This window comes from Trachurus japonicus, chromosome 20, assembly GCF_045865225.1.
Source record: "Trachurus japonicus isolate A0001 chromosome 20, Traja_1.0".
NCBI lineage: Eukaryota > Metazoa > Chordata > Actinopteri > Carangiformes > Carangidae > Trachurus > Trachurus japonicus.
In genome coordinates, this window is record NC_140926.1 from 17,596,536 (window position 1) to 17,609,840 (window position 13,305).

Genomic DNA, 13,305 nt, shown 5'->3' on the forward strand with positions numbered 1-13,305 from the left:
TGTATCTCAGTGGAGCAAATTTACAATGGCATTTGCAATTAATTGAATGACCAAAAACAATTCATATTGATCATGGAGCCTTTGACAGTAGATGGACACTGTACAAGGAAGCTGATGAGTATTAACCTCTGCTGTTGTGCCTGTCAGGTATCAACATCACGCTGCAGATACCTAATGACCTCTGTGTTGTGAAGTTGTTTCCTTTAGTTGGTTTAGATTACACTGTCACAAACAACTCTCAGAAGACACCTGTTATTTAGTTTCCATGACATTGTTCTCACCTGGTTAAACAAGCCTCAACTGAAGGAAGAATGTGCATTTGTAGAGCAAGGAGCAAGGCATTGTGGGATAAAAACAACTTTGCTTTTCAGATAGATATGACATGCCATGGTCCTTTTGAATTATCAGGAAAAAAACAATAGTGTGGAATGGAATACTGTGATTAGTTATGTTGTGGTATTTTAGATTTAAAATGTGAGATAGCAGCTATTGTCATTTTTACTCTCTAACCTGAAACAGGGAGTTTCTTCATAGTCACCCATGAGTTCCCTTTATTGCTACACATCCAGGGTGGAGGTGGGTTATTACCCAGGCAGTGTAATTCATGCTGTAAAAGTTGGCAACTTTCAACACATGAATTACATAAGTGAGGAAATCAAATGGTATTGCTGGGAAACACAAGCAGCTCAGTGACATTAGCCAATGAGAAATAGCCAGTTTGATTGACAGTTTGACAGTTTGCTGACTCCGTCATGGAGGGAATGGTACCAAAACAAAAACCACTTGGCTGCACCTTGTGCTGAGTAGTTAATCAGAATAGCAGCGGTGCTGCTGCCAATATTGACAGCTAGTCTCAGCTTGTGTGTGATGTGAACTATAGGTGTGTTCGTTTCCGTTGCAGGATGGACAGTACAGGCAGTTTATTGTTTATGGGCTATTTCATTGTAATCTCACAGGGTAACTTCAAATATAAAAAAATATAATGAATTTCCCTTTGGGGATTCATAATGTAATTCGTATTTGTATTGTATTCGTATCCGTTGGGACTCAAGGATGGACTGATCGTCACTGTGACCTCACAAAACATCACCAGTCTTGTGATATAATGTCACAGGAACTCTTGGACCATATAAAACACCTTTGAGCTGAGACTCCAGACCTCCCACAGCAATTATATCACAATTTTAGGCAGTGGCAGTTTTTCAGCAAGCAGTCTCTGCATTTGCCTCGAAAACAACTCTCGTAACGTTTCATTATTATCTTATAGCGTGGTGAATGTGCAGGTCACAACTTGTCCACGAGAGCATTTTAGAGTTGTTGGATTGTGTATTTGATGAGTTTGATGAGGGAAACCAAGAAATCCCATGAGCTTTCGTAGCCTAGCTCTTAGCAGCTCACGGCTCTGCTCTGCCGTTCAAAAAATAGCTTGCACCGACAAATAAAGGTAAAGAATCTACTCCTAAAATCATAGGGATTATGGCAATGAGCCAATGTGCCAAAATGTTGAACTATCCCTTTAAAGTTCGATATGACTCTGGTTGAACAGGGACTTAACCTGAAACCAGTCTGAGTGGAGGAGAGTTTCACACTGGTTTCACACTGTCAACAAATCCCACGAAAATACCCAAACCAAGAGTGTGTCACTTCCTACTTGGACTCACGGAGGAAATAACCTGAATTAAGTGGGGGGAGGTCAAAGGTCACAGTGATAACTATTATGTGTGGGAAAGGTCACAGGTGAGCTTCACTGTGACATCATAATGTTCACCTCTGGCGGCTTGTCGGTGCTGTGACGTTGGTGCGTTGATTTGGACCTATTTTCAGAGGTGGATTAACCCACATCTGGTGCTGTAGTGAGTATTTGGTGGCCTCAGGATGGTGTGTGTGGTTCTGAGTCAAAATAAACTACAGTGTGTTAACGGTGATGAAGACCTTGTCACTGCCACATTGTGACTCACTGATGTGTGTTAATACTTTATGTAAACAATGGCTCAGAGGAGTCACATCTATCAGACTATATAGTAAGGAACACTTAATTGCTGTTTTAGGATTTTCAAGACAATTAGAAAAGATAAAGGATAAAGTCAGACCCGTCACTCATGATGGTGTACAGACCTCTGGTGACCTTTCTCATGCACCTGTGCCTTTGTTCCTTCACTACCTGTTGCAGACAGTACACCTGATGGGACATCTGTTAGCGGGGTGGAGCGGCTGCAACGTGTTTTTTATAATCCCACAGATCACCGTGTTTAAACTAACTCACCCACTGAGCTCACTCCTGCCTCTGTCTGCAGCCTGGGAAATGTTTGGGAAGCTCAGGTCTGAATTCCACACACCTCCACAACATCTCCCCGGAAAACCACTTCATAAGCCTCTCCGTCCATTTACCCACCAACCCCACCCCCCTTTGATTCTCTGACAGGTTCACTCAGGGTGCCGGCCTAAAGACACTGGATTCAAAACTGGAGTCAGATCATTGGGTTCATCCGTCAAAGTGTCGGACTGTCCTCACTCACTTCTAGTGCGGATGCACATCTGCAGAGCTGTGAAAAAGTGTCTGCCCCCTTCTTGATTTCTTTTTTTTTTTGCAGGTTTGTCACATGTGAATGTTTCAGAGCATCACAGAAATTTGGATATTTGGAAAAAGTAATTACTTTAAAATTGATGATCTTATTTATTAAGGGAAAAAGCTATCCGAACCTTCCTGGTCCTAAGTCATTGCCCTCCCTTTTTAAATCATGAATTAAGTGTGATAAACCACATTTCTTGGAAAGCTGAGTTCAGTTCCACTCTCAACACCCAGGCCTGATCACTGCCAGAGCTGTTGAATCAAGAAAACACTTCAACAGAACCTGAGGGATCTCAAATACCAGCACATCATTGACATCTATCAGTCTGGAAAGTGTTACAAAGCCATTTCTAAAGCTTTGGGACTCCAGAGAACTGCAGCAAGCGTCATCATGAACAAATAGAGAAAGCTTGGAACAGTGGTGAGAACCTGCCCATCAGCGCAGCAACGACTCATCCAGGAGGTCACAAAAGAAGTTGAACCCAGAACAACTTCTAAGGAGCTGCAGGCCTCACTGGCTCAGTTACGGTCATTGTTCATGACTCAACAATAAGAAAGAAACCAAAAAACTGTCTCCGTCACAACCACTGCCAGCCAAGAAGAACACAGGCTCCTCTCACATTTGGCGAAAACATCTTGATGATCTCAAAGACTTTTGGGAAAGTGTTCTGTGGACTGATGAGACAAAAGTTGAACTTTTTTGGAAGGTGTACGCCCCGTTACATCTGGTTTAAAACTATAGAGCATTTCATAACTAGAGCATCCTATCAACAGCTAAACATGGTGTTGGTAGTGTGATGGTCTGGGGCTGCTTTGCTGCTTCAGGACCTGGACGACTTGCTGTGATTGATGGAACCATGAAATCCTGAAGGAGAACGTCCGGCTATCATTTCGTGACCTCAAGGTCAAACGCACTTTCTGCGTTCTGCAGCAGGACAATGATTAGAAACACACCAGTCCAGTCTTAAATCTGATTGAGATGCTGTGGCACGGCCTTAAACAGGCCTTTCACGCTTGAAAACCCTCTAATGTGGCTGAATTAAAACAATTCTGCATAGAAGAGTTTTCCAAAACTCCTCCACAACGATGTGAAAAACCAATTTCCCGCCATCACAAATGCTTGATTATTAGATTTAGGGGGGATTACTTTTTCACATAGGACCAGGTTTGGATATCTTATTTCCCTTAATAAATGAAATCATCATTTAAAAACTGCATTTTTTTTTCTTCGCCTAATATTCCAATTAGTTTCAAGACCTGAAACATTTCAGTGTGACAGACAGTTATGCAAAATATCTGTCACAGATACTTATTCACAGCACAGAGTGTGTGACCAGGGATTAATAGTTACTTTATCACCTGAGCGGTTCTGTCAGCACCTTCCCCACCTCTGTCCTCGCTCACTGTCGTCTCACGCTCTCAGCTGCTCATTCACATTCTCCCTCTTCTCATAAATCAGCGCTGACGGCAGCGGAGCGGTGACTCAGACCTCTGACTCACACCTGTACAACCCCTGTTTACCTGCCTGACAGCTCGGGAGTGACGTCGACGTGTCGCTGTCGGCTCCCCTCACACAGCGCTGTGACATTTCATGCCCTTGTTTAAAGTGTTGTGTTTTACTGAGCAAACACAGTCTCCTCATGGTGGCCGACAGAAGGTGAAACATTAACCACACATGCACTGATTTAATAAGATAAACACTCGGGCCCGGATTTTAACTGATAGCTGAGCCGCTGAACTACTTTGAAATGAAACAGTCATTGATAATACCAGGCTCTATTGTTTTCCACTGTGATATGTTTTCCTGTAAGTCATGACTTGCATCTTTCTGAAGCCACATGCCTGCACATGTTGGTAGTTTTGTTATTGTATTTGTTGCGTGCTGTGGAGACATAACACACCATGTAGCAGCCTTCATTGATGTAGATCAGTGGTGTCAAACTCAATCACACAAGAGCCAAAGTTTAAAACACTAAGTATGTCGCAGGCCAAACAGTTTATTGAACAAACTAAAACCAGAGACGTTCTATATTGCTAAAACTGACCTTGTTTTAATCAAGAATATGATTTTTAACAGCCAGCATACTGGCTGAAAGAACATAATGCATAAAAACACTTTGTTGTTCATAAATGGAACCATCACACAAAATGAGAATATATCAAAACAGTATATGGCTGCAAGTTCATTTATGTTTGAGGTTCGAACGGAGCTGAGTGGAGGTGTGACAGAGAAGCAGATAGGGCTTGGTGCTTGGTCACGACCGTATGGTAGCTGTTGTAGTGTGTGAGCACTATACTGGCCATTGATAATAGAAATATGAAATCTTCTTGCGGGCCACGTAAAATTGTATCGCGGGCCAGATCTGGGCCCCCGGGCCTTGAGTTTGACATGTGTTGTAGATGGGCTTTGCTTGGTTGTCATGTAGCGCGACATTAGCTTCAGAAACAGCTTGAATTATATACATACAGTATATACTATATGATATGGATAATAGACACTATATGTTATAGCCTATATCTATATATACACCAATCAGGCATAACATTCTGACCACTGACAGAAGTGAATAACACTGAAAAACACAAAATGGGCCAGCAGGTGGTCAGAATGCTATGTCTGATTGGTGTATATACAGTACTACATCTGTAGTAGGTATATCTCTATATTGAGCCAAACAACATTTAACATCTGTGTGTGTACACAGACCGGATGTTTGGTGGTGTTTGTTTCTCTGGCCCACATGGAAGGCATCATGAAGGAACGCAATTATTGGAAAAAGACAAACAGCTGCATCATGATCATTGTTTCCAGCTGAAGAGGCTCTGACAGACTCACTGGTCTCCACCTGCTCAGGGAGAGAACATCTGGTTCATGCAGCTCTAAAAGCAACAGCAGTTAAAACCAGTCTCATAGAAACTTTAGAAACTGTGGGCAGCTTTATCCACCTGTTTTGTGCCGACTACTGCAGCGTGTCGACACTTGACCGGAGAGTTACTGAGGAACTTTATTTTCTGATTCCTGAGCAGATTACAGATGTTGATTCCATCATGTCTGATCAGGTTCGACTGAATCAGGACTCACACCAGATTTTGACACAAAAGTTTACACAACATAATCAGATATTACTACAATATGGGTGTTACCCCTCTGATCTGGCTTCTTTATCTTGTTATTTATATGTGAATAAATAAGAAGATATACTGTCTGCTGCTTTAATTTTGTATTTGAGTGAAAAAAGTTCTAGACCCTTGGTTTTGATGAACTACTAATATTTGGTTGTGATTTAAATACACATTCACTTGAATGTACTTGTCTGTGGTTTTGTGGTGCAAGGAGATTAATCAATTCTTAATTTCAACACAGTGTGTGAACAAACTCAGAGTAACCATGGAGATGAGGACAAGATACAAAGAGTGAAATGTCAAAGAGTTTCCAGAACAACTTTGGACTTTTTTGACTTTTGTTCATGTTCCTCACCTGCAGCACTCTCTGTATGGTCGGTAAGCAGAGGTCTCAGTGAACATGACCTTGGAAACAGTCAAAGTCCACTCAGTAGCTTTTATCTCATGGTTGTTAATGAAATACTGCATTTTAGAGGCACTTGAACTTGTAGCCTACATATACCTTTGTTACAACATTTACAACAGCTAATACTAGCCTGGCTGACACCAGACCTCATCTCAATGATTGAGATTCGGTCTGGGAACCACCTGTTCATTTTTTCGTATTTGAGGCGTGGTTTACGAAAGCCCAGAGCTGTTTATTGGGCGCTACGAATGTCTATTAAATGTGTCTGTATTTAGCCAATCGTATCAATCATCATAGATATATGTATATTGGTTTCCAGGCTGACTTTCAGAGTGAATAAATTTGCACATGTAGCTGATGTCATATCTGGCCCTCTGCGTTGTGTTTCTCACGGCCTGCCCTAAGTGGGGTTCAATCCCACGACCTCCCGCACCGGAGGCGACAATGCTAACCTCTTCGCCAAGAGGTTGACAACCACTTGGCGGGTTGATTAGCACGTCTTTTTTTTTTATGGGTGGAGTGAGTGCACATCCGCTACACACACAAGGCAGCATGGGTATACCTGGGCTAAGATAATACATTATCTTGTGACATAATGTGTTGTGCAAAAATAAAAATACACAAAATGTAGTTGAATTTTGCTCCAGGTTAATCTGCCCCAGTATTAAAATGCATCTGTACATATCATTTATATGATCTTATAATGTGAATCTGTGCATATTGAGTATTAGGTCTTATAGTTTTACTCCAGTGAATTTTCTTTCTTTCTTTCTTTCTTTCTTTCTTTCTTTCTTTCTTTCTTTCTTTCTTTCTTTCTTTCTTTCTTTCTTTCTTTCTTTCTTTCTTTCTTTCTTTCTTTCTTTCTTTCTTTCTTTCTTTCAAAGTATTTTTGGGGCTTTTGCCTCTAATTGACAGAACAGGAGAGATAGACAGGAAATGTGGAGGTAGAGAGAGGGGGAATGACATGCAGCAAAGGGCACACCAGGGGATTCAAACCTTGGCCAGCTGCAGCAAGGACTACAGCCTCTGCATAAGAGCTAAACAGCACCCCTCCAGTGAACTTTCAATGTAAATGTTGTCATTGTTAAAGGATGGCAACAGAACCAAACTCTGATGAAGTCTGTACTGCAGGTGAAAGCTCTGGAAAAGGCCTTTGAGTCGATCATTACAGTAAATCTGTCTCATACCTCCATCCTGACAGGAAGTGGAGGAGGACGGGTGAATCAGCTGTGTTGACGTGCAGGGCTGCACAGCACATTTCACTGTTGGCTCACAGGCCCCTCCCGCCACAGACCCATGTGTCTCCACTAAACCCTGAATCCTGCTTCATCCTACATGTGCACGGACTTCACTTCCAAACGAGCTCCGCCAAATTAGAGAGCTCTCCGTCCGCACATGTTATTAATAAAGTTGCTGAGTCAGATATTATCTCAGATGAAAGGAATGATGGTCAGAGCTGAGAGGGTGAGAACAGACCAGGTTTTCCCTTCACTTTAGCTGCTCTGTCACTGGCTGCGCCCGCACAATTTTTTCCATCCTGACGTCAGAATTTAATTTAGAGGGAAAGTGGACGTGTCGTCTGTGTAATCTAAGAACCTTCTCTTCTGCAGAGTGAAAAAAATCCCTAATCTTACAATGTTACACCTTCAAGAGTCACTGTTTTTTGTATTTCTGTGTATCAGGTTCTGCAGAGAAACCCTCCGGTCTGCGTTTCCCTGCCGGACAATGAGGCGTTTGTGTCCTACCTGGGGTTTTGTCCTGCGTGGTGAAGCCGATCCAGAGGAGGAAACAGACCCAGGTATGTATCGCTGACATGATTTCCTTTCAGCTAGACGCATTTAAAACACACGCACACATGCACACACAAACACACACACACACGTCGATGATGCAGCCAGGGCCTTCAGTCCATACTGCTTCCACCCTGGCGATCTCAGCTTAGACGTTCCAGTCTGGGTTTTTTTTTCTGTTTTTTTCCCCTGTGGCAGGTTTTTCTTTGGATCTCACTGGGTGGTTCTGCACACACACACACACACACACACACACACACAGATACAGGGGGAAAAAAGGAAAAGAAAAAGCATGATTAGAGACACATTCCTGTTGATATGGACACATGAAGGTGAAAGAGTGACGTGACGGAACATGCGCAGCTTTCTGAGCAGACTTCAGGTTTGATCCTTTGATGAGTGCGGAGGATTTTCCTGCCTTCAGTCTCAAACCTTCCTTGTCATCAACATTTCAAAATAAAAGCTGGATTTGCAGCCGGAGCCACGCAGCCTTTCATCCTCCACAACTTCTGAACACCAACGACTGTCTCTCTCTCTCTCTCTCCTCCTCCATCACTTCTTCATCTTCTCCTCCTTTCCTTTTATCTCTCGTGTGTGGACTCCATAAATGAAAAGGAAGAGGAAGCATCTGTTGTTCACGCACAATAAAAAGCCCTCGCCTTATCTTGACACTATCGTCACGCTCCAAAAACAAAGACAGGTGAACTGGGTGCTTCACTTCAAAGAGGAGGAGGATTCCTGCGGCTGATAAACACTCGCCCTCGCTCACCTAGATTTAACGGTGAGGGAAGTTTCCTAGAAAACCTTTTGAAGTGTCATGATGAGGAGGCTGAGGATGTTTTAGAGCGTGCGCCGGGTGCAGCTGAGGCCAGTGTCATTGTCACAGTCTGGATGTGTTTATGTTGAGTCCTTCCTGCATTAGAACCGAGGACAATCACCTTATAGAGACGGCACAAGCACATCAGCTCATATTTACTTCTGATGCCTTCCTGTTGGCTGATGAACAGGTCATTGGCTGGATTGATGCCAAATCTTCCCGCTCGGTAACTGAGCTCAAGAGCTGCGACGGTTGAGTGATGACTAATGGCTTTTGTCTTTTGTCTTTTGTCTTTTTGTTACTGAGAGCTGGCAGACGTCCGTTTCTTCCTGGTCAGAACTTGTTCTTCTCAGCAAGAGACAAACCTTTTCAGCATGTTACTGCAAACACAGCAGGCAAATCTGCCTGTGCACTTGTATTTGCACATATTCTAATACTGAATGAGTTGACTTTACATGGAGAGGGAGCGCTTCCTCGCTCTGTGATGTGGAGCCACATCAGGACAGACACTGTGAACCATCAGGAATTTTTCTCAGTTGCCGTGGCAAAAGTGCATTACCTCACAGCTATAATCAATGTTTTTTACACTAACACGCAACAGGTTTCATGTCAGAAAGAACAGAATAAAAATGATCCAAGAAAAAGTAATCCAGATTTGTACAGGACTCATTATATTGTTCTAAGTTAATGACGCGTATTTCTAATAGAGTAATAACAACTCTGAGCTCAGCTGCCGACTCCAAAAACACTCAATTAAAATGTATCATTAATTCTTCTTTATATTCTGTTTCTATTAATGCCATGCCAACTATATCTTTTACCTTATTAATCCCAGAGGTTTGGAATAAAAAGTGTTTTTTATTTTAAAATGATTCAGCACATTAACACGCACACTCCAGCTTCTGAAACACACAGCAGTGTATTGATCTTCTTCTGTGTCAGTACCACTTTTTATTAGATATTAACTTTTATTAGACACAAACAGTAACTGGCTGACCTCAGGTCACATTCACTCCAGTATACACAGAAGTGGAGGCTATGTTCAACAAAATTCAAGACTTACTGTACAATAAAAGAGCAATAATCAATCATTGAATCATTGTCCTTACAAAACCATATGAATATAATAAACCAACAGGAGCCTCACAGACAAACAGTAACTAGTCCTGACATCTGACGACAACTCTCTGACCTCAGCTGATCTCACAGCTCATCTTCACCTCACTGAGCTTCACATTCACATTCACACAGTGAGAATGGATCAATGAAACTGTGCAGACACACACACTCACACACACACACACACACGCACACACACACACACACACACACACACACACACACACACACACACACACACACACACACACACACACACACACACACACACTCTGCTGCTTCCAAAACACACACTCTTCATTTATAACTGGAATAAACTATTCAGTCATTATACTGTACATATAGGTGCTATTACTTTCTGATAAAATGTGTTTATGTACAGAACTCCAGACACATTGTAAACAGCTGAGTCTTCATCCTCATCATCATCAACATTAACCAAACTGATGTCTGATGTGATATCATGATAAAACCCTCTGACTCTTCGACCTCAGATGAACTCACAGCTGATCCCAGAACAGCAGCCCCCCCCCCTCATCACAGACTCCATTAGTTTTCATCCCCCAGAAGTCTACCTCATCTTGTGAAGCACTTTGTACATTAAGTGTGTTTTGACAAGCGCTATGTAAACAAAATGTGTTATAATTATCTTTTGACATTTGTGTTTAAGCAGCTGGTTAGGTCTAGAAGTTTCTGTGCAGTTCAGATCTTCTTCTCTTTTAAAGGTGATCAATGAGTTTACTTTGGTTGCTCTTGCTAGCATGGAAAAAATGTTGTATCCTTAACTTACAGTAATAATTCAATGTTATTATTCATCACTGACATTATTATTTAAAAGAAGTGGTGATGTTAGCATCCTGTAGAAAAGCTCTGTATGAATAAACTACACAAACTCACAGAGACTCACCGAGGATCCTGGACATCAGCAGTAAAAACCTCTTGATTACTACAAAATGAAGCTTTTATGTAGAGCAACCAAAACCACTGCCATGTGCTCCAGATTTCCTGTGAACCCCGAGGAAATGCACACACACGAATACACACACAAGTTACCTTGATTCAGCTGAAGCTCTGGATCAGATGAAATCCAGGAGAAAGAGGAAGAAGTGAAGCCAAGTCTGCTGCCTCCTGAGACTGAGTGTGAGCCTGACTGGATCAACAGGTTATTTAGAGAATAGGCAGCACACATACACACACTCTCCCTCTGCCCCTCTCTCTCTCTCTCTCTCTCTCTCTCTCTCACACACACATTTCACCATACGCAGGGCACCGAAGGGGAGGGTCACATACACACACCCTCTGAACGGGGCGGGGTTAGGATGTGATTAGCAGAGTCATAAATGCACACACACACACACACATACACACACACAAACAGAGACACATACATGACCCCCGGTGCGAGTCGGTGTTTCCTCCACCGCAGCGGCAAATGTCAGTGGGGTGTTCTTTCAGGGCGAGGGGCTGTTTTAGTGCATGCTGTGTCCCATGTGCTATGTGTCAAACAGGCCACAGAGAAGCTGTGAAACACCTGCTCACACTAGATGCACACACTCTTACACACACACACACACGGAGTGCAACACTCTGCTTTGATTTTCCTTATTGTCTTTGGGGAGTGAGCTCACGCGTAGAAGATCGACAAAGACAAACGCTGCCATATGACATTTTATCACCGATTGCTTTTTGTTTCCTTTCGAGTCATCGTGAACTTTAATTTGATTTGGGGAAGTTTTGATGACCACATCTTTCTGTGTTAGAGGGAAACCCTGATGCGCTGACTTCCACACACCCACACCTGGAGTAACCAGACTATTCAGCAGCTGGAAGAGGCAGTGTTGCCCCCACGCTTCACCTTTTTATCGCTTAATTAGGGTAATCTCTGATAAGACAACATTCAAATGAGCAAACATGATGATTTGTTTTGCTCTTGCTGTGATGTCACTGCAAGCACGATAAGGAAGTGATAACTCAGAGTTAATTATGCGCTGTAAAAACAAGCAGAAACTTGAAAAGTCATGAAAACTCCCACATTCATCTGCTCTGCTGTAATTTGATAAATGCAAATGAGTTTAGACCGATACAAAGATAAAGGCTCTTAAGTCCTGACTGCACCTGAGCTTTTTAGTGAATTGACCCAGATATGGAACGACCCCGACGCCATGACAACCCTCATTGCTCCAACATCTGTTCCACAGTAAAAGACTTTGAGGATGTGGAAAAAGTTTCCCGCCCCTCCAGTTGGGAAGTTTTCCCAGAGCTGCTGTTAATCCTGGTAGAAGTGGAGTCCTCGTCACATTCCTGTAGACCTCTGCTCTCATGTCAATGAAACATGACATATTATGGTGGCATGTAAAACCCGTGTTTGTGCAGCTTGTCACTCTCTCTCATCATTTTCTCTGACATTTTTCACTCGAGCTCATCCTCTGTGACAGCTGTGAGTCTTGGCTGTTTGACAGACTTTCTCCCCGGTTCGTCTCAGCAGTAAAAACTTCAGAGACGCCGTGAACAAGTGTGTTTCAAGAAACTCTCAACCTGGAGCAATGAAACGTTTAATGGCCGACAGATTCGGAGACACACTGAAAACACTGGTGTGTGTGTAGTGTAACAACATTCATGTAATAGTTGTATTTATCCATAGGAGCAGTAAGAGCATCAGTACAAAAGCTGAGCAATGACCCACTGTGGGCGGGGCCAGAAAAATGTTTCAGCCACAGAATAATAAAAACTCATGTCAGTGTAAGAGTACGATTAGTTGCAATACTTCATTCCTTTATCTTCTCATCACACTTTATACTGTAGTTATTCAGATTGTACACCATACAGATCAAAATTATGTTGCAAATACTAATACTAATACTGGACAAGTTGTGACCCCAACGGGAACACGGATCAGCAGTTTTGCATGAATTTACCTTGACAACAACTCTGTCTCGTAACGTTCTATTATTATCTCATAGCGTGGTGAATGTGCAGGTCACAACTTGTCCATGAGAGCGTTTCGGAGTTGTTGGATTGTGTATTTGATTAGTCTGATGAGGGAAACCAAGAAATCCCATGAACCTCTGTAGCGTAGCTCTGAGCAGCTCGCGGCTCTGCTCTGCCGTTCTAAAAATAGCTTGCACTGACAATTAAAGGTAACGAACCTACTGCTAAAACTATAGGCAATGGGCCAATTTGCCAAAATATTGAACTATCCCTTTAAGATTAAAAATAATGTATACATGTATTACACATTAAAATGGCTTATAGATGTAATTGCTTAGCAGCAGGGAGTGTAGTTCAGTCTGGTAAGAATGCACATATTGTATTGCACCTTTAAAGTTCAATATAATTGTACATAATTATTGTGGGGGGAGGTGAGCCATTAGACTTGGAGGAAGAAGCTGTTTTGCAACTGATGCTGTTGAACCTTTTCCCAGAGGGCAGCAAGGAGAACAGTCCATGACAGGAGTGCGTGTGTGGGTTCTGCTGATATTCT